Genomic DNA, 20,054 nt, shown 5'->3' with positions numbered 1-20,054 from the left:
TCCTGACTTTCTCTGAAATGCTACTGTCTTGTTTTTTGGGTATTCTCGACTGCTGCTGGAACACTGGAATTTCCCTACTGTGGGATCAATAAAGTTCTACCCTACCCTACCCTACCCTACCCTACCCTACCCTACCCAAACAAAGCCAGGACAGCACCAAGCGTGAGACAGATACAGACTTGGGAAGCAGAAACTCGGTGTGGTGAACAGAGTGAACCAGCAAGTCACTGAGGGAAAGGAGGAGAATACAGTATATGGGTTGAAAAACCAGGGGGTAATGACCAACAGGTGGAAGCAATGCCCAGTAATTGTGAACTGGGGTAAAGCTCAGGCAGGTGAGGTGACACAAGACTGGAAATCTAAAATAAAAATAAAAGCACAAAAACAGGAAGTGAGTACAAGTCATAACAGAAAGGGAGTGATGTTTCCAATACTCGGTGAGACTTAACTGTAAGTTTAAAAAAACACATGTTGCATGTTTGTTAATGCCGTGTTTCTGTAACCTTAGAGAACTGTTGTAAGGAGAAGTTACTATGTCTACATTATGTCAGTTAAAATATGGGGTTTCTCAATTACCTGCTTTGTTTAGAGTATCACAAATCTCATCAATAACTTTAAACAAAACACGAGGCTTATGACAGTTTGATTGAATGATATTAGAGAAATAATGTCTCTTAAGGTTTTTCACTGTTTTTTGATAGCTGTGCCAAGAGTCTCTTAGTATCTGAAATGATACTTCTACTTTGTCTTTTCTCCACCTGCACTCAGCCCTGTCCCTGTCTGTGTGTTCTCCTTGTGCCTACAAGGGTTTCCTCCAGGGATTTTGGCTTTCTGCCACAGTCCAAAGACACAAAGGTGAGGGTAGTTGGTGACTAAGTTGCTAGCAGATGTGAATGTGAGTGTGAGTGGTTGTCTGCCTCTATGTGTCACCCCTGTGATAGACTGGCGACCTCTCCTCTCCAAGGTGTATTGTGCCCCTCCTCTCACCCAGTGCCAGCTGGGATTGGCTTCAGCCCCCCTGTGACCCTCTTCAGGATATGTAGTATAGATAATGGATGGATGGAGTTGTCCAAACGTTCTCATTTCCAATGTCCATTCCATATGATGTGCACATGGCTTCAGCCAGTTTATACTTTTCAAGTTGTGAGGTTCTGGGTGACACAACACACACTCATCCCATGGAGTCAAATACTGATGTTTTGTCAAGTACCTTTCAGTGTCTCATATTGATCCCAAATAGTTGTTGGTATTAGTATGAGATGCCAGAGGTACTTAACAAAGCATCAGTAAAGAGCTTGCTTTTACACAAAAAAGTTAGGTTTAGACACAAAAAAAATGTTTGATTGCATTAAACCTAGGCTACTTGTTTAGGTTTGGGAAAAGACTGTGGCTTGGCTTAAAACAAACCCAGATTAAAATCCACAGTATTTAACTCTGTTAACACTATTTGCCATGATGAAGGACATCCCAAAGTTCTTATTTCTGCTCTGAGGAGCGAGGAGTGAGGATGTTTCTTTGAGGAAATGTAACCGAGCATACGCGAGTGCATCCTTCACAGATGTCTGTTACAGATTGACACGTCTTTATTGAAAATCAGTTTGTGATTAGACACTTAACATAAAGGACTGTAGGAAAGGATGTCTCATGTCTGTTGAAGTGTGTTTCACCAGTTCTTCTCTCCTTGCAGTTTCTCCTTGCATCTTACATGAGCGGGACTAAGATGCAAGGAAAAGAGGGAAGCGTGGATGCAGTTAGGGGAATTGGGATTCACCTTATGTCACTGTAAATGCACAACCAGACTGTGACTCAGGTTGTCAAATACTGATGCACTGTTCTCTATTAAAACCCTGCATGTCCCATACAACCCCCAAAAGCAACCATTAGCCTCTGTATGGGACACAATAGATACTTGTCAAAGTGTCAGCATTTGAGTTTGGTAGTGATAATGAGCTGAAAGTTCACTATTTGCCCATGTTGATACATGCTATTCAGATTGTCTGCAGCCCAAAATTCATGGCAGGTGAATGTGTCAGTTGTCTGTATCAGTCAGGCTATTTACAATTTCCACCCATTTACAATGGCATAATTCTTGTAGATTTTGTTTTCAAATTGTAGGTGGCTGCCTTTTTCTTATCCATTTACTTATTTTAGCTGTCAGAGCTTATTAACTAATCTAGGCATAAAATTGACCAAGAAATCAGAAAAGTTACCTATAAAATCCTTATTAAACTTAGGTGGGGGATAAATCACAGCCCACAATAAGGCCGGAGAGTGACCCAGCTCAAATAAGGACATCTCAAAGCTGGAAAAAAAAGGGAAATGATAAAATCTGCTTGCATTTAAAAATCGTTTTATAAATAGTCGCTATTCCCCCTCCGCGGCACGATGGCCTCAGGGAGTTAAGAAAAGTACAATCAGGCAGCTGCAATTCAAGGAGAGCACTGGACTCACCCACACCTAACAGGGTCTCAGTCACACAAAAAAAGTCCAACCCTCGGGAAGTGAAGAAATCCTTTAAGATAAAAGTCTTATTTGCCAACGATCTAGCGTTACCCAGGCCGATCGTGATAGGACCCGGCAAGCTAGCCACCCTGGAGGTATGCTGCAGTGGTCGCAAGTTCGAGCAGTTAATCCCACGCCGGCAAAGACGTAGATAACAGCTATGAGGCCACCCAGTCCTCCAGTCTGAGCCAACCATCGACACCAACGAAGAGCAAACAGGATCCAGAGAACACCATGAAGCGCGGAGGCTGGTGCCCGGAGCATGCCGAACCAGAGATGCCAAGGAAGGGCCCGCCAAGGAGGCCTTTAGCCTTACCAGCTGCCCACTCCGCCTGCCACGACGTCTCTGCCTCCTCCTCCTGAATGGGAGAGCCGGACCGCGGCGAAGGTAAGCAGGTATACCTGATAGAAACGGAGGTAGAGATTTGTGCCCGTGACAATCAAACTGAACCAAGTTTGAAACACCCAAGCGAAGATTCAGCAAAGTTTGGCAATCGTACGACAACAGAGAGTCCCCATTCAGGATAAAAAATGAACAATACAGCACAAAAACACACAGGATTAGGAGCGGTAGACAGCAGGCCGTGCACACTGGCGCCACTTTGAATTCCTCTTCATCTCAGTCCAAAAAGTTCTGAACTGTTCAGTTCTTATATAAACAACAATTGAACAAATCACTTATTTATTCCAGATGATTATTCCTGGAAAGACTCAGCAGACCCCAGGTTCTTGAAAGAACAAACATGCAGTCCCTCATGAATCAGATAAAGATTTAATCACTGTTAGTGTACTTACTACATTTATCGATGTAAAACATCAAAAGTTGAGCTCTCAAACACACCTAGTTCAGATCTTCTTATCATAGACCTTCATGCTTCCTACAAAACCATCAACAACCCTGTAACCTGAGCCAGTAAGATGGAGGGAAATTCCACATCATAGTGTTTCTTGAAGATTCAGTCTTGTCTTCAGCTTGGCTCTGTAATTGAATTAGGAAGTGGTGGGACTCTAAAGAGCCGCAGAGAGGGTTATAAGTAAACAGACATGGCCTTTTAATCCCTGCCTCTGTTTGAAGTGCATAACCCCCCCAGAGCTTTTATGAGGTGTACTTCTCTTGGTGTTGTGCTGTGAAAGATTGAGTTTCACAAGGGGAATTAGCTAGTTTATTTTAAAATGAGGCAATGAAGGTGAAGGCTGATGAGAAGAGAAGAAAAATAGTTAAGAGAGATCGACATGGGAGGAAAAAAACAGAGAAAAACTGTTACAGAGAGAAAAGGAGAGATAAAGAGAAGCCAGTCAGGGTTTAAGTTAAGTGGTTAGTAACAGCTTGTTTAGGAGGCCATATGCTTCCCTGGGTCAGGGTCAGATCTGATGCTAGGAACCTGGGATGTAATACTGGGAAAACACCCCAATCTCTATTTTAATACCAAAAGATTGTGTCAGTCACAAAAAAGACAGCAAATAATTTACACTGATATACTAGGTTGACACTTTTATTCATTAAAATAGCTGTTTGCCAGTTTGGGAAATACACTTATTTACTTAAAGCAACAATATGTAACTTTTACATTAAAAAACACTTTAAAATCATTTTGATGGTAGACTGACTTCTCATACAATAGCTTACAAAATAGGGGATGCTGCCCCAGTAAATTTTATTTCAGAAGGGGATGGCTCAGGTCTTGTTACCACCACATATCTGCTGTTATTTCCCATTTACAGTGTGTTAATTGTGGAACAGTCTTAGTAGCTTAAAAAATGGAATCTAAATTTCAGTACATGCATGCACCCATGTGTATCTGAACCCCTGCTCCAAAAATTGGGAAATTAACCTATTTAATAAATAAACATTCTATAAAACCTAAATTTTCTCCTACTTTTTACTAACATGCATCAAGCAGAAGCATTGTAATATTTTCATGATTTGAGTTTTTAGCATCCTACCAAAATTCCATGTGTCATGATCCTGCCCCGTCCACTTCCGGTCCTGCTTTTATTCTGACACCACTTCCTGTCTCCAGCCCACCCTAACTCCCGGTAACTCCGTTTTCCACCCTGGCAAACAGCATGCCATGACTAGCATCTACCAGTGTTGACCACTTGAGAATCCTAGGCCAGTCATCAGAATCTCACAAATACTGTATGTCATGTTGGTATGCCAGGCATCATTATAACCAGCTTAGTACTAGCTTATGTTGTGTTTTGGTGCTGGTCACCAGCATACCAGCACCAAAACACAACACAAGCTAATATAGCATAGCTGGTCACTAGCTATGCTGGTTTTTATAGCAGGGACCTCAGTTCCCCCAAATAAACAAATTCATCTCACACCAGAAGGTTTGGTCAGTCTTTGTCAGTGCCACATTAAATAAAACTTTGAAGTTAATTTGTGCAATATGAGCCTGTACTATGTCACCAACAACACCTCATTACACACATCCACTTTCAGACACTTAGGAAACGATTTTTTTTTTTCTGTTCACAAATAAGGATAAGGATAGGGGGGTTCAGTGTCTTGCCCAAGGACACTTCGACACGTGGACTGCAGGCACCAAGATTCAAACCTTCAACCTTCCGGTTTGGAGACAACTGCTCTACCAACCGCACTAACGCCTCCCCCATAAAACTATGGAGTCATATTTGTATAAAATCCTGTTAAACTACTTTACAAACTTTGGTTTCTGATGTTTCTTTCCCAGTTCAGTAACAGCTTCAACTTGTAAACAAATGCATATTTAGTCCAAGAGGAGGGGGTAAAGTGCAAGTAGTTGGGTACAACTCAATTATACTCATCAACTGTGGGGGGAGACAAACTACCAACTTACATGTTGCTTTAAGTAAACACAAATGACCTTAGTTTCAGTTAAGTGAGAAGATAGATATCACTGCTGTGTCCTGTATATTTGCTACTCCTGCTATAAATGTAGGAAGGCCTGATGTTCTATGAAAAAATATTTGTTAGACTTTGTCTAATTTTGATAATTAAAAAGTGACTGAGAACTGTGCCATGTTGCTGTTCAGAATCACCAGAATATAGTAAATAGTAAATCTACTTTTGGCTGTAAAGTATTAGATGGGGCCAAATTAACAAATATGAGCAACACTAAGAGAAGTAGAGAACCAAGAAATAAGCCTTGTGGAACACCGCTCGATGTTAAATACCAGTGTCGGGGAGTAGCTAGTTACCTGGAGCAGCACTACATAATTATTGGTACTTAAAATACACAGTCATTTTATTCCCCTACAATTATTGAGAAAATACAGTATGTAATTTAATTTACAGTTAATATTTAAAATCTGGGTGGTTAGAAAGGGGTTGCATCTGAGTATATTCTTTTCAGTTAAAAGCTTATCAGTAGAATATATTATCCACTCTGTTACATAGCATATTTTCAGTGTGCAGAAATGCCTTCTTTTCGCATATTTCCAGACAATATGGATCAACAAAGGTGTTGGGAACAATCTGAGTACAACACCACCAAGGGTAGGATGGCTCACAAGAAGCATCTCTACATGTAGTATGTGTAAATATTAGCGGTGCGATGATACACTTAGCTCACGAGAGGAGACGATACATGATACTGGATTCACAAGAATGTAACAAGATGCTATTTAAACACTATTGTTAAGAAATATTCAATGAGAATATGACTGTATAAAGTCTTTTATTCAGCTTGTTGTGAAAAATCATTTTGATGGTAGACTGACTTCTCATACAATAGCTTACAAAATAGGGGATGCTGCCCCAGTAAATTTTATTTCAGAAGGGGATGGCTCAGGTCTTGTTACCACCACATATCTGCTGTTATTTCCCATTTACAGTGTGTTAATTGTGGAACAGTCTTAGTAGCTTAAAAAATGGAATCTAAATTTCAGTACATGCATGCACCCATGTGGATCTGAACCCCTGCTCCAAAAATTGGGAAATGAACCTATTTAATAAATAAACATTCTATAAAACCTAAATTTTCTCCTACTTTTTACTAACATGCATCAAGCAGAAGCATTGTAATATTTTCATGATTTGAGTTTTTAGCATCCTACCAAAATTCCATGTGTCATGATCCTGCCCCGTCCACTTCCGGTCCTGCTTTTATTCTGACACCACTTCCTGTCTCCAGCCCACCCTAACTCCCGGTAACTCCGTTTTCCACCCTGGCAAACAGCATGCCATGACTAGCATCTACCAGTGTTGACCACTTGAGAATCCTAGGCCAGTCATCAGAATCTCACAAATACTGTATGTCATGTTGGTATGCCAGGCATCATTATAACCAGCTTAGTACTAGCTTATGTTGTGTTTTGGTGCTGGTCACCAGCATACCAGCACCAAAACACAACACAAGCTAATATAGCATAGCTGGTCACTAGCTATGCTGGTTTTTATAGCAGGGACCTCAGTTCCCCCAAATAAACAAATTCATCTCACACCAGAAGGTTTGGTCAGTCTTTGTCAGTGCCACATTAAATAAAACTTTGAAGTTAATTTGTGCAATATGAGCCTGTACTATGTCACCAACAACACCTCATTACACACATCCACTTTCAGACACTTAGGAAACGATTTTTTTTTTTCTGTTCACAAATAAGGATAAGGATAATAATAACCTTTATTGGCCAAGTATGTTACACACAAGGAATTTGTTTCCGGTACAGAACCGATAGCAGCCATCTGCGGCGCCAACTCAACCAATGGCTCTAGGTAACGGGGTGGGGGTGGGGGGGGGTTCAGTGTCTTGCCCAAGGACACTTCGACACGTGGACTGCAGGCACCAAGATTCAAACCTTCAACCTTCCGGTTTGGAGACAACTGCTCTACCAACCGCACTAACGCCTCCCCCATAAAACTATGGAGTCATATTTGTATAAAATCCTGTTAAACTACTTTACAAACTTTGGTTTCTGATGTTTCTTTCCCAGTTCAGTAACAGCTTCAACTTGTAAACAAATGCATATTTAGTCCAAGAGGAGGGGGTAAAGTGCAAGTAGTTGGGTACAACTCAATTATACTCATCAACTGTGGGGGGAGACAAACTACCAACTTACATGTTGCTTTAAGTAAACACAAATGACCTTAGTTTCAGTTAAGTGAGAAGATAGATATCACTGCTGTGTCCTGTATATTTGCTACTCCTGCTATAAATGTAGGAAGGCCTGATGTTCTATGAAAAAATATTTGTTAGACTTTGTCTAATTTTGATAATTAAAAAGTGACTGAGAACTGTGCCATGTTGCTGTTCAGAATCACCAGAATATAGTAAATAGTAAATCTACTTTTGGCTGTAAAGTATTAGATGGGGCCAAATTAACAAATATGAGCAACACTAAGAGAAGTAGAGAACCAAGAAATAAGCCTTGTGGAACACCGCTCGATGTTAAATACCAGTGTCGGGGAGTAGCTAGTTACCTGGAGCAGCACTACATAATTATTGGTACTTAAAATACACAGTCATTTTATTCCCCTACAATTATTGAGAAAATACAGTATGTAATTTAATTTACAGTTAATATTTAAAATCTGGGTGGTTAGAAAGGGGTTGCATCTGAGTATATTCTTTTCAGTTAAAAGCTTATCAGTAGAATATATTATCCACTCTGTTACATAGCATATTTTCAGTGTGCAGAAATGCCTTCTTTTCGCATATTTCCAGACAATATGGATCAACAAAGGTGTTGGGAACAATCTGAGTACAACACCACCAAGGGTAGGATGGCTCACAAGAAGCATCTCTACATGTAGTATGTGTAAATATTAGCGGTGCGATGATACACTTAGCTCACGAGAGGAGACGATACATGATACTGGATTCACAAGAATGTAACAAGATGCTATTTAAACACTATTGTTAAGAAATATTCAATGAGAATATGACTGTATAAAGTCTTTTATTCAGCTTGTTGTGAAGACTGAAAGCCACAAAATGCAAAACAATGCAGCTTGTAATTTGAAACGTTTTAACTAATCTTTTTGCAATGAATGTCCCTTCAGTTCTACTTTCTGAGTATGAATTATCATATGTAATTAAAAAAAACAACAATATGCAAACAGTAAAAAGTAAAAATGGAATCTAAATTTCAGTACATGCATGCACCCATGTGTATCTGAACCCCTGCTCCAAAAATTGGGAAATTAACCTATTTAATAAATAAACATTCTATAAAACCTAAATTTTCTCCTACTTTTTACTAACATGCATCAAGCAGAAGCATTGTAATATTTTCATGATTTGAGTTTTTAGCATCCTACCAAAATTCCATGTGTCATGATCCTGCCCCGTCCACTTCCGGTCCTGCTTTTATTCTGACACCACTTCCTGTCTCCAGCCCACCCTAACTCCCGGTAACTCCGTTTTCCACCCTGGCAAACAGCATGCCATGACTAGCATCTACCAGTGTTGACCACTTGAGAATCCTAGGCCAGTCATCAGAATCTCACAAATACTGTATGTCATGTTGGTATGCCAGGCATCATTATAACCAGCTTAGTACTAGCTTATGTTGTGTTTTGGTGCTGGTCACCAGCATACCAGCACCAAAACACAACACAAGCTAATATAGCATAGCTGGTCACTAGCTATGCTGGTTTTTATAGCAGGGACCTCAGTTCCCCCAAATAAACAAATTCATCTCACACCAGAAGGTTTGGTCAGTCTTTGTCAGTGCCACATTAAATAAAACTTTGAAGTTAATTTGTGCAATATGAGCCTGTACTATGTCACCAACAACACCTCATTACACACATCCACTTTCAGACACTTAGGAAACGATTTTTTTTTTTCTGTTCACAAATAAGGATAAGGATAATAATAACCTTTATTGGCCAAGTATGTTACACACAAGGAATTTGTTTCCGGTACAGAACCGATAGCAGCCATCTGCGGCGCCAACTCAACCAATGGCTCTAGGTAACGGGGTGGGGGTGGGGGGGGGTTCAGTGTCTTGCCCAAGGACACTTCGACACGTGGACTGCAGGCACCAAGATTCAAACCTTCAACCTTCCGGTTTGGAGACAACTGCTCTACCAACCGCACTAACGCCTCCCCCATAAAACTATGGAGTCATATTTGTATAAAATCCTGTTAAACTACTTTACAAACTTTGGTTTCTGATGTTTCTTTCCCAGTTCAGTAACAGCTTCAACTTGTAAACAAATGCATATTTAGTCCAAGAGGAGGGGGTAAAGTGCAAGTAGTTGGGTACAACTCAATTATACTCATCAACTGTGGGGGGAGACAAACTACCAACTTACATGTTGCTTTAAGTAAACACAAATGACCTTAGTTTCAGTTAAGTGAGAAGATAGATATCACTGCTGTGTCCTGTATATTTGCTACTCCTGCTATAAATGTAGGAAGGCCTGATGTTCTATGAAAAAATATTTGTTAGACTTTGTCTAATTTTGATAATTAAAAAGTGACTGAGAACTGTGCCATGTTGCTGTTCAGAATCACCAGAATATAGTAAATAGTAAATCTACTTTTGGCTGTAAAGTATTAGATGGGGCCAAATTAACAAATATGAGCAACACTAAGAGAAGTAGAGAACCAAGAAATAAGCCTTGTGGAACACCGCTCGATGTTAAATACCAGTGTCGGGGAGTAGCTAGTTACCTGGAGCAGCACTACATAATTATTGGTACTTAAAATACACAGTCATTTTATTCCCCTACAATTATTGAGAAAATACAGTATGTAATTTAATTTACAGTTAATATTTAAAATCTGGGTGGTTAGAAAGGGGTTGCATCTGAGTATATTCTTTTCAGTTAAAAGCTTATCAGTAGAATATATTATCCACTCTGTTACATAGCATATTTTCAGTGTGCAGAAATGCCTTCTTTTCGCATATTTCCAGACAATATGGATCAACAAAGGTGTTGGGAACAATCTGAGTACAACACCACCAAGGGTAGGATGGCTCACAAGAAGCATCTCTACATGTAGTATGTGTAAATATTAGCGGTGCGATGATACACTTAGCTCACGAGAGGAGACGATACATGATACTGGATTCACAAGAATGTAACAAGATGCTATTTAAACACTATTGTTAAGAAATATTCAATGAGAATATGACTGTATAAAGTCTTTTATTCAGCTTGTTGTGAAGACTGAAAGCCACAAAATGCAAAACAATGCAGCTTGTAATTTGAAACGTTTTAACTAATCTTTTTGCAATGAATGTCCCTTCAGTTCTACTTTCTGAGTATGAATTATCATATGTAATTAAAAAAAACAACAATATGCAAACAGTAAAAAGTCTTGCCACAAACTCAACTGACTGGCTTCTCTCCTGCACGATTTCACATGTCTCTTCAGACCTTATAACTGTGCATGAATTATGCATGAGCTTCTAACTTCTAACTGAAGCTGTGTGTGATCAATCACATATGGGGAAGAAGAAGATTCTTTTGTTTACCTTGTTAGCATGAGCATACACTGCTATTCACTGTCGAATTTGTGCCACAAAAAAGGCACAACAATGACATGATATGCATTTCCATTAGTACTGGCTGTTAGATGGTGTTTTTTTAATCTATCAGTGCAGACATATTAGTGGTAGAATTTGTGATAAGGTAGAGTAGCTACATTAGCATCATGGCTAACTGAAACACAATGGAAACTCACGGACTGGAAGCATGAATGAAGCTCCAGCCCACCCTAACTCCCGGTAACTCCGTTTTCCACCCTGGCAAACAGCATGCCATGACTAGCATCTACCAGTGTTGACCACTTGAGAATCCTAGGCCAGTCATCAGAATCTCACAAATACTGTATGTCATGTTGGTATGCCAGGCATCATTATAACCAGCTTAGTACTAGCTTATGTTGTGTTTTGGTGCTGGTCACCAGCATACCAGCACCAAAACACAACACAAGCTAATATAGCATAGCTGGTCACTAGCTATGCTGGTTTTTATAGCAGGGACCTCAGTTCCCCCAAATAAACAAATTCATCTCACACCAGAAGGTTTGGTCAGTCTTTGTCAGTGCCACATTAAATAAAACTTTGAAGTTAATTTGTGCAATATGAGCCTGTACTATGTCACCAACAACACCTCATTACACACATCCACTTTCAGACACTTAGGAAACGATTTTTTTTTTTCTGTTCACAAATAAGGATAAGGATAATAATAACCTTTATTGGCCAAGTATGTTACACACAAGGAATTTGTTTCCGGTACAGAACCGATAGCAGCCATCTGCGGCGCCAACTCAACCAATGGCTCTAGGTAACGGGGTGGGGGTGGGGGGGGGTTCAGTGTCTTGCCCAAGGACACTTCGACACGTGGACTGCAGGCACCAAGATTCAAACCTTCAACCTTCCGGTTTGGAGACAACTGCTCTACCAACCGCACTAACGCCTCCCCCATAAAACGATGGAGTCATATTTGTATAAAATCCTGTTAAACTACTTTACAAACTTTGGTTTCTGATGTTTCTTTCCCAGTTCAGTAACAGCTTCAACTTGTAAACAAATGCATATTTAGTCCAAGAGGAGGGGGTAAAGTGCAAGTAGTTGGGTACAACTCAATTATACTCATCAACTGTGGGGGGAGACAAACTACCAACTTACATGTTGCTTTAAGTAAACACAAATGACCTTAGTTTCAGTTAAGTGAGAAGATAGATATCACTGCTGTGTCCTGTATATTTGCTACTCCTGCTATAAATGTAGGAAGGCCTGATGTTCTATGAAAAAATATTTGTTAGACTTTGTCTAATTTTGATAATTAAAAAGTGACTGAGAACTGTGCCATGTTGCTGTTCAGAATCACCAGAATATAGTAAATAGTAAATCTACTTTTGGCTGTAAAGTATTAGATGGGGCCAAATTAACAAATATGAGCAACACTAAGAGAAGTAGAGAACCAAGAAATAAGCCTTGTGGAACACCGCTCGATGTTAAATACCAGTGTCGGGGAGTAGCTAGTTACCTGGAGCAGCACTACATAATTATTGGTACTTAAAATACACAGTCATTTTATTCCCCTACAATTATTGAGAAAATACAGTATGTAATTTAATTTACAGTTAATATTTAAAATCTGGGTGGTTAGAAAGGGGTTGCATCTGAGTATATTCTTTTCAGTTAAAAGCTTATCAGTAGAATATATTATCCACTCTGTTACATAGCATATTTTCAGTGTGCAGAAATGCCTTCTTTTCGCATATTTCCAGACAATATGGATCAACAAAGGTGTTGGGAACAATCTGAGTACAACACCACCAAGGGTAGGATGGCTCACAAGAAGCATCTCTACATGTAGTATGTGTAAATATTAGCGGTGCGATGATACACTTAGCTCACGAGAGGAGACGATACATGATACTGGATTCACAAGAATGTAACAAGATGCTATTTAAACACTATTGTTAAGAAATATTCAATGAGAATATGACTGTATAAAGTCTTTTATTCAGCTTGTTGTGAAGACTGAAAGCCACAAAATGCAAAACAATGCAGCTTGTAATTTGAAACGTTTTAACTAATCTTTTTGCAATGAATGTCCCTTCAGTTCTACTTTCTGAGTATGAATTATCATATGTAATTAAAAAAAACAACAATATGCAAACAGTAAAAAGTCTTGCCACAAACTCAACTGACTGGCTTCTCTCCTGCACGATTTCACATGTCTCTTCAGACCTTATAACTGTGCATGAATTATGCATGAGCTTCTAACTTCTAACTGAAGCTGTGTGTGATCAATCACATATGGGGAAGAAGAAGATTCTTTTGTTTACCTTGTTAGCATGAGCATACACTGCTATTCACTGTCGAATTTGTGCCACAAAAAAGGCACAACAATGACATGATATGCATTTCCATTAGTACTGGCTGTTAGATGGTGTTTTTTTAATCTATCAGTGCAGACATATTAGTGGTAGAATTTGTGATAAGGTAGAGTAGCTACATTAGCATCATGGCTAACTGAAACACAATGGAAACTCACGGACTGGAAGCATGAATGAAGCCGCGCACATCGGCTTGTCATACTGTGGCCATATTGTACACGCCTAAAACATTCCACTGCAACCCCTCACCTGCTGAAGAACGTAGTACTGCGCGTTAAATCACAGCAGGGAGTTGCATTTTTTTGTCAGATCAGTCTGAAGGCCTGTTAATGTGAATATACCATCACTTTGCCGTTTCACTCCATCATATTGACTGCTGCTCTGGTTTAGTACTGATACTGTGAGACAGATCTCATTGCACAAGATCTCGTCACACCCCAACTAAATAGACCTCATTCATTTAACAGTATGCACTCAAATTTTGAGCATTATTTTTGATTGGTTTACTCATTTGACTATGAACCATCTCTTGTTTTCCAATCAAATCTGAGTCTGCCATGCCTGGCAACAACCAGCCGACATTGCTAAGGTGGGTGGTCATGTTGTCAGACAAGAACACCTGTCAATGATTAAAATTCAACAATATTTTCCTCCTTTGGAGACAACTGCTCTACCAACCGCACTAACGCCTCCCCCATAAAACTATGGAGTCATATTTGTATAAAATCCTGTTAAACTACTTTACAAACTTTGGTTTCTGATGTTTCTTTCCCAGTTCAGTAACAGCTTCAACTTGTAAACAAATGCATATTTAGTCCAAGAGGAGGGGGTAAAGTGCAAGTAGTTGGGTACAACTCAATTATACTCATCAACTGTGGGGGGAGACAAACTACCAACTTACATGTTGCTTTAAGTAAACACAAATGACCTTAGTTTCAGTTAAGTGAGAAGATAGATATCACTGCTGTGTCCTGTATATTTGCTACTCCTGCTATAAATGTAGGAAGGCCTGATGTTCTATGAAAAAATATTTGTTAGACTTTGTCTAATTTTGATAATTAAAAAGTGACTGAGAACTGTGCCATGTTGCTGTTCAGAATCACCAGAATATAGTAAATAGTAAATCTACTTTTGGCTGTAAAGTATTAGATGGGGCCAAATTAACAAATATGAGCAACACTAAGAGAAGTAGAGAACCAAGAAATAAGCCTTGTGGAACACCGCTCGATGTTAAATACCAGTGTCGGGGAGTAGCTAGTTACCTGGAGCAGCACTACATAATTATTGGTACTTAAAATACACAGTCATTTTATTCCCCTACAATTATTGAGAAAATACAGTATGTAATTTAATTTACAGTTAATATTTAAAATCTGGGTGGTTAGAAAGGGGTTGCATCTGAGTATATTCTTTTCAGTTAAAAGCTTATCAGTAGAATATATTATCCACTCTGTTACATAGCATATTTTCAGTGTGCAGAAATGCCTTCTTTTCGCATATTTCCAGACAATATGGATCAACAAAGGTGTTGGGAACAATCTGAGTACAACACCACCAAGGGTAGGATGGCTCACAAGAAGCATCTCTACATGTAGTATGTGTAAATATTAGCGGTGCGATGATACACTTAGCTCACGAGAGGAGACGATACATGATACTGGATTCACAAGAATGTAACAAGATGCTATTTAAACACTATTGTTAAGAAATATTCAATGAGAATATGACTGTATAAAGTCTTTTATTCAGCTTGTTGTGAAGACTGAAAGCCACAAAATGCAAAACAATGCAGCTTGTAATTTGAAACGTTTTAACTAATCTTTTTGCAATGAATGTCCCTTCAGTTCTACTTTCTGAGTATGAATTATCATATGTAATTAAAAAAAACAACAATATGCAAACAGTAAAAAGTCTTGCCACAAACTCAACTGACTGGCTTCTCTCCCTGTCCGAACAGACCAATGGTATCTCCAGGCAGGTAGCTAAGAGCCACACTGCAGTCTGATGATGCTGAGAGAAGGAGGAGTCTCTCGCCATGGATACACGTCTCCAGGTAAGTGACACAGTCAAGGTGCTGGCGAAAACTACGCAGTAGTTTTGGAGCTTTTTTGATTATTCCATCACTTGGCTCGAGACAATAATACTAAGGAACAGAGAAGCAGCATAGTGAATTGCTTTAAAGTACTGTATGATATTATAATTGTGTATTAGTACAATCAACTAAATCAGTTAATGAATATTAAACATTTTCTCCAAACATGGAATGAGTTTGAAGAAAGTAGCTACATGTAACTAAATGACAAAATCAGTGTAACTGGAATTCATTACACAAATCTGAGTGGAGTGCGACACCATTAAGGAGCTGTCTTTGTCTGTGTCTATAGGCTACAAGTGTAAGTGTTGTTTTTTAGATTGATTATCACGTTTATCTTTGCACCAACTCTCGTCTGCCAATCAAATCAACACACGTTGCACTAAGCAACCCGAGTCGTCACGCCTGGCTGCAACCAGCTGACAACACCAAGGCGGGTGGGCCATGTTGCTGGACAAGAACACCTGTCAGTGCTGAAAACCAAACAATATTTTCCTTCTTAAATCAGAAAAGGGCTCTAACATTACTGTACAGTGTAAAGCTTGTTTACCAGGGTTGACAATGCTGGCTACATCAAACAGTGCAATGTCAAATCTGAGGAAACTTCTACACACAAGTTAATCTAACCATAATCACTCCTGTGAAATAAAATACCTTCCGTCCCACCAGGTTATTTATGTGTGATCAAGGTGTAATTTAGCTCTGTATTATTCTCAGTGCATGTCCAATAGTTCAAATTGCGAACAGTACTCAACAGTATTTCTATCACCACACTGCATGGAACAACTGACTGACATGGTTACACGTTTCCTTCACTGCAGTCAAAGTTTGTTGTTTGAAATTTTTGTTTTGGTGGATGTGCTTTAGAAGCAAAACTTTCAAATCTTATTTCAGATAATGTTGAAGAACTTTTAAAGGTTTGACAGTAATCAGTGTTGAGCACTATTAGGTTTACCATGCCTTTATGTTTTTCAGACATTTTTATTGTACAGATTATATTGGAAGCCATAAGATGTGGGGGTTCAGTGTCTTGCCCAAGGACACCTCAACATGTGGACTGAAGAAGCTGGGCATCAGACCTCCAATCATCCATGTGAGAACCTGTTCTACCTCCTGATCCAGAGCCACAAAATGAGAAGCAGCTGCAAAGTATGCAATAAATCAGGCAGATTCCTAGACAATTATTTGAAACAGGATAATGGTTTATAAAATGTAAAAATTGGTTTTCACTTGTATGTTGGGTGCATTCATTGTTTTCCTCAAATCTTCATCAGCTTTACTGTTGAAAACATATTTTTTAACAGATAACAAATGAGGGCTCTTTATGTGCATGTGGAGATTCTCTACAGTTTCTTATGTCCATTAACACTGATAAAGGTAGATGAGACGAGAAACAGAAAAAAGCAGTTCTGAAATTCTTTATAATGTCAGTGTGATATTAAGGCACATCAGTTTGTTGTTGCTTTGGTCTTGGAGCAAATAAGAATGTCTGGATTGCTTTTGTTATCTTAAAACCTGAGTAAATGTATATTTTGAAAACTGGTTAAGACTTATTTTGATTGGTGGGTGCTGAGTGGAGAGCCTCCCTCTGTCAGTGTGATAGGTTAATGTCAGGGTTGCTCGGTTTCACCTGCCCTCTCTCCTCCACACACCTGCCAGCTATCCTCATTACCACCACCTATTGTCACTCCTGCAATCACCAGATCTCCTAAATTTACTGCGCCTTCTTACCTGCCCACTGCTAGTTTGTTCTCGTACCCACACAGACAACTAGAACCACCTCAGGTTAATCCAAAGACTGTTTTCTATTTTGCCTTGTTCTTTTGTTTTTTTTCTCTCTTGTGACTGTTTTCAGTTTGCCTCCGTTGCCAACTAGCCTTCTCCTCGCCCGTTCCTGCCTTCAGCCCTCCTGCTTGGACACATACTCCCACACGGAACTGTTTACCTCTGGACCCCCTGCCATCGGTCTATCATTCACCAGCCAGGTCGATGCTCTCTCTCCCCTGATCCTCTCTGCTCATCGTCGCCTTCTGTCTGGTTCCCTTCTGTTTAGCCTCAACCACCTCTACTCGACCAGCCAGTGAGTGACCTCCACGCTGCGCAGCTCCGCCCAGCAACTACCTTCTTCCTGCCTTTCTGTGGTCAACATCTACTCTATCTACACCCATTCTGGTTTCTATTGTTATGTCACGTTATAGCACTCCTTGCCTAGTACAGCATGAAATAAACACTGCTTATGGTGAAGTCAGCCCTTTGAGTCCATTTTCTCTGTCACACCACCTCGCGGGGTGTGCGTTCATAACAGTTAACAATTACACAGCACCAACAGACATTTCTAGCCCCCCAAAGCAACAAAAAGCTGTGTTTCTATTTTGTTTAAATTTTTTATCTATAGATTATGAAATACATGGCATGCATTTCTGGGATATACAGGTCTCTTTCTCTCTGCTCTTCCACCCTCCTTAGCAGTGATGCTTCTCAGGTAGCAACACAAGCATTCCCACTGTACAGAGGATGGCATCAATCTGAGAAAAAGCTGCATGTGTTTTAAAGAAATCTTTACGTCCCAAACAACATTAGAAGATGGCAGCAACCCTAGCATACAGAAGATGTTTCCATTTGTCAGAATTGCTCATCTAATTCTATGATTGTCATACAGTATAACTATAGTGGAATAAAGAGATACAGCAGATTGATGAAGCTGGTGCCTTACTGACAAGAGCAAAAAGATTATGCAAGTGAGAGGGCAAAGAGTACAGGGTAAGCCAGGTCATGCTTAGGCTCTGGGAGGTTTTAGAGCCACTCAGCAAAAGGGCATGAAGAGTCAGCTGCTGCGTATTCAGCCTGTGTGGTTACGAGTTCAGCTTGCTTGTCTTGTTTGCCTGCCATGCTGTACAGTCTGGCTGCAGCCAAGCCAAACAGCCTCCTCTCTCTCTCTCTGTCACACACACACACAGGGTTCTGAAATTTTCAGTAAATACTTAAAGCATAAGTCATTACACTTTTATTGTAATTGTAATTTTTATAGCAGAAACACTGCATCGTTAAGTGTACACATCGGTACTTGGTCTTAAAAGAGTGGTATTGGTGCATCCCTATCTTAAAATTAACATGTATATTTTTGTTTCTGATGCACAGTTCAAAACTGAGAGGTGACCAAAGGCATTACAGAAGAAGGCTGAGTTGAAAATGGAGGGAAAAAATGAGAAAAACATGGAAAAGAGTGAGAAAAAGGAGAAACAAAAACAGGAAAAGGAGGATAAAAAAGAGAGAAGTGGGAGAGGAAGGAGAGAGAATGACAGGAGAGGAGGAAGGATGAGGACGGGACAGAGCGCAAGAAGGCGCCGCTGGAGGAGTGGCTGAGGCAGACAAGAGACAACAAACAGGTAACAGAGAGGTTTTCACTGCAGCAGGTCACTCACACAGTGGTAGAACACAATATAGATACCCACCCTAAATTAAAAATCAGGAGACTAGAAATAATATTTAAGAAACCCAATCAAGTGCATGTGTTGTAAACAAAAAAGAGAGCAGCTAAAAAAAAAGGGACACAATGGAGGGAAATAAAAAAATACAATTTCCAAAAAGATCTTAGCAACCACCTAGAAACGGCCTGGCAACCACTTGATCAAGCAAGTCCAGCAGTTTTGTACAAACCATGACCCGGATGACTGAGAGGAGACACACTGTGCCTGGTCTTAACCCATTCACACTTGGCCTCTTCCAGTTCAACCTAATTTAGTCAAGGCTAACCTAAACAGGTACATTTAAAAGAAAGAAAAACAAATACAAAGAGATACTAAGGGAGAGGGCAAATGCGACCAGACAGATGTCAAGACAAGTCAAATATCCAGAAAGACCTTAGTACCTGCACAGACACAGTCAGTTAGCACTGTGCGGTCTCCTAACCTGACCTGTGCCAACCCAGACTAATCTAATCGAGCCTCATCTAATGTGACTCCACTTACATGAACTTAAGCTAAATGAGTCTGACCTACCTTAAGTTAGCCTAATATTAACATAGCCTAACCAAACCTAAAATAATCTGAGAGGCACTGAGGGAACTTCACTGCTGTTACCAAAAAGTAGTTGGTTGTTGTACTGTTAGAAATGACATACCAGTGGTAGTAGAGGTTGCTCTAACTGGTCTAATAATTATATGTTATATAATAAACAGCATGATTGATGTTCATAATAAATCATACAGACCAGGAGCTGCAGTAAATCCTCACATCAGAACAAAAAGTAAACATGTAAACAAAATACAACTAAGTACATCATCACTCTTTAGTAGAGCCAGTCCCAAACCTGCTGGAGAGTCTGCATGTCAGTCACATTTTGGCATTTCACTTCTTTCCTCTTTGCCAGTCGATGCCTGAATCCACAGTACAGTTTCACACTGTTCGGGGGCGGCTGTGGTTCAGGGCTCATACTATGAGCCACGTGTTAGTGTGCTTAACAAAACACTGAACCCAACGTACATACATATGGTCCTATAAGAAACTAAATGACCGAACGTGTGTCATAGCACGGCTGCAAATATTCAAAGCACATTCCTCTTTATAAGATATGTTTACCCTGAACAAAGTAAATGAGGCCACAGGGAAAAATCCCCAGTCCCATAAGTAATTATTCTGCACCAGTCACATCAGGCACATTCA

General features: G+C 39.8%; 1 long non-coding RNA gene across 2 annotated transcripts; it reads left to right on the top strand.

Moving 5' to 3' along the window:
• The first annotated feature begins 2,491 nt into the window (after positions 1 to 2,491).
• On the top strand, positions 2,492 to 18,651 carry LOC109971976 (uncharacterized). 2 transcript variants are annotated; one of them, XR_002276624.1, is made up of 4 exons: positions 2,492 to 2,890; positions 16,369 to 16,486; positions 17,249 to 17,473; positions 18,532 to 18,651. It is a non-coding gene; the product is annotated as an uncharacterized LOC109971976 (long non-coding RNA). The 2 variants fall into 2 exon arrangements; XR_002276623.1 differs by having other exon boundaries at positions 16,369 to 16,542.
• Positions 18,652 to 20,054: the final 1,403 nt, after the last annotated feature.

The sequence above is a fragment of the Monopterus albus genome, unplaced genomic scaffold, assembly GCF_001952655.1.
Source record: "Monopterus albus unplaced genomic scaffold, M_albus_1.0 scaffold241.1, whole genome shotgun sequence".
Taxonomy (NCBI): Eukaryota; Metazoa; Chordata; class Actinopteri; order Synbranchiformes; family Synbranchidae; genus Monopterus; species Monopterus albus.
Note: the sequence above shows the minus strand (reverse complement) of the source record. Positions and strands in the feature narration are given on the sequence as shown.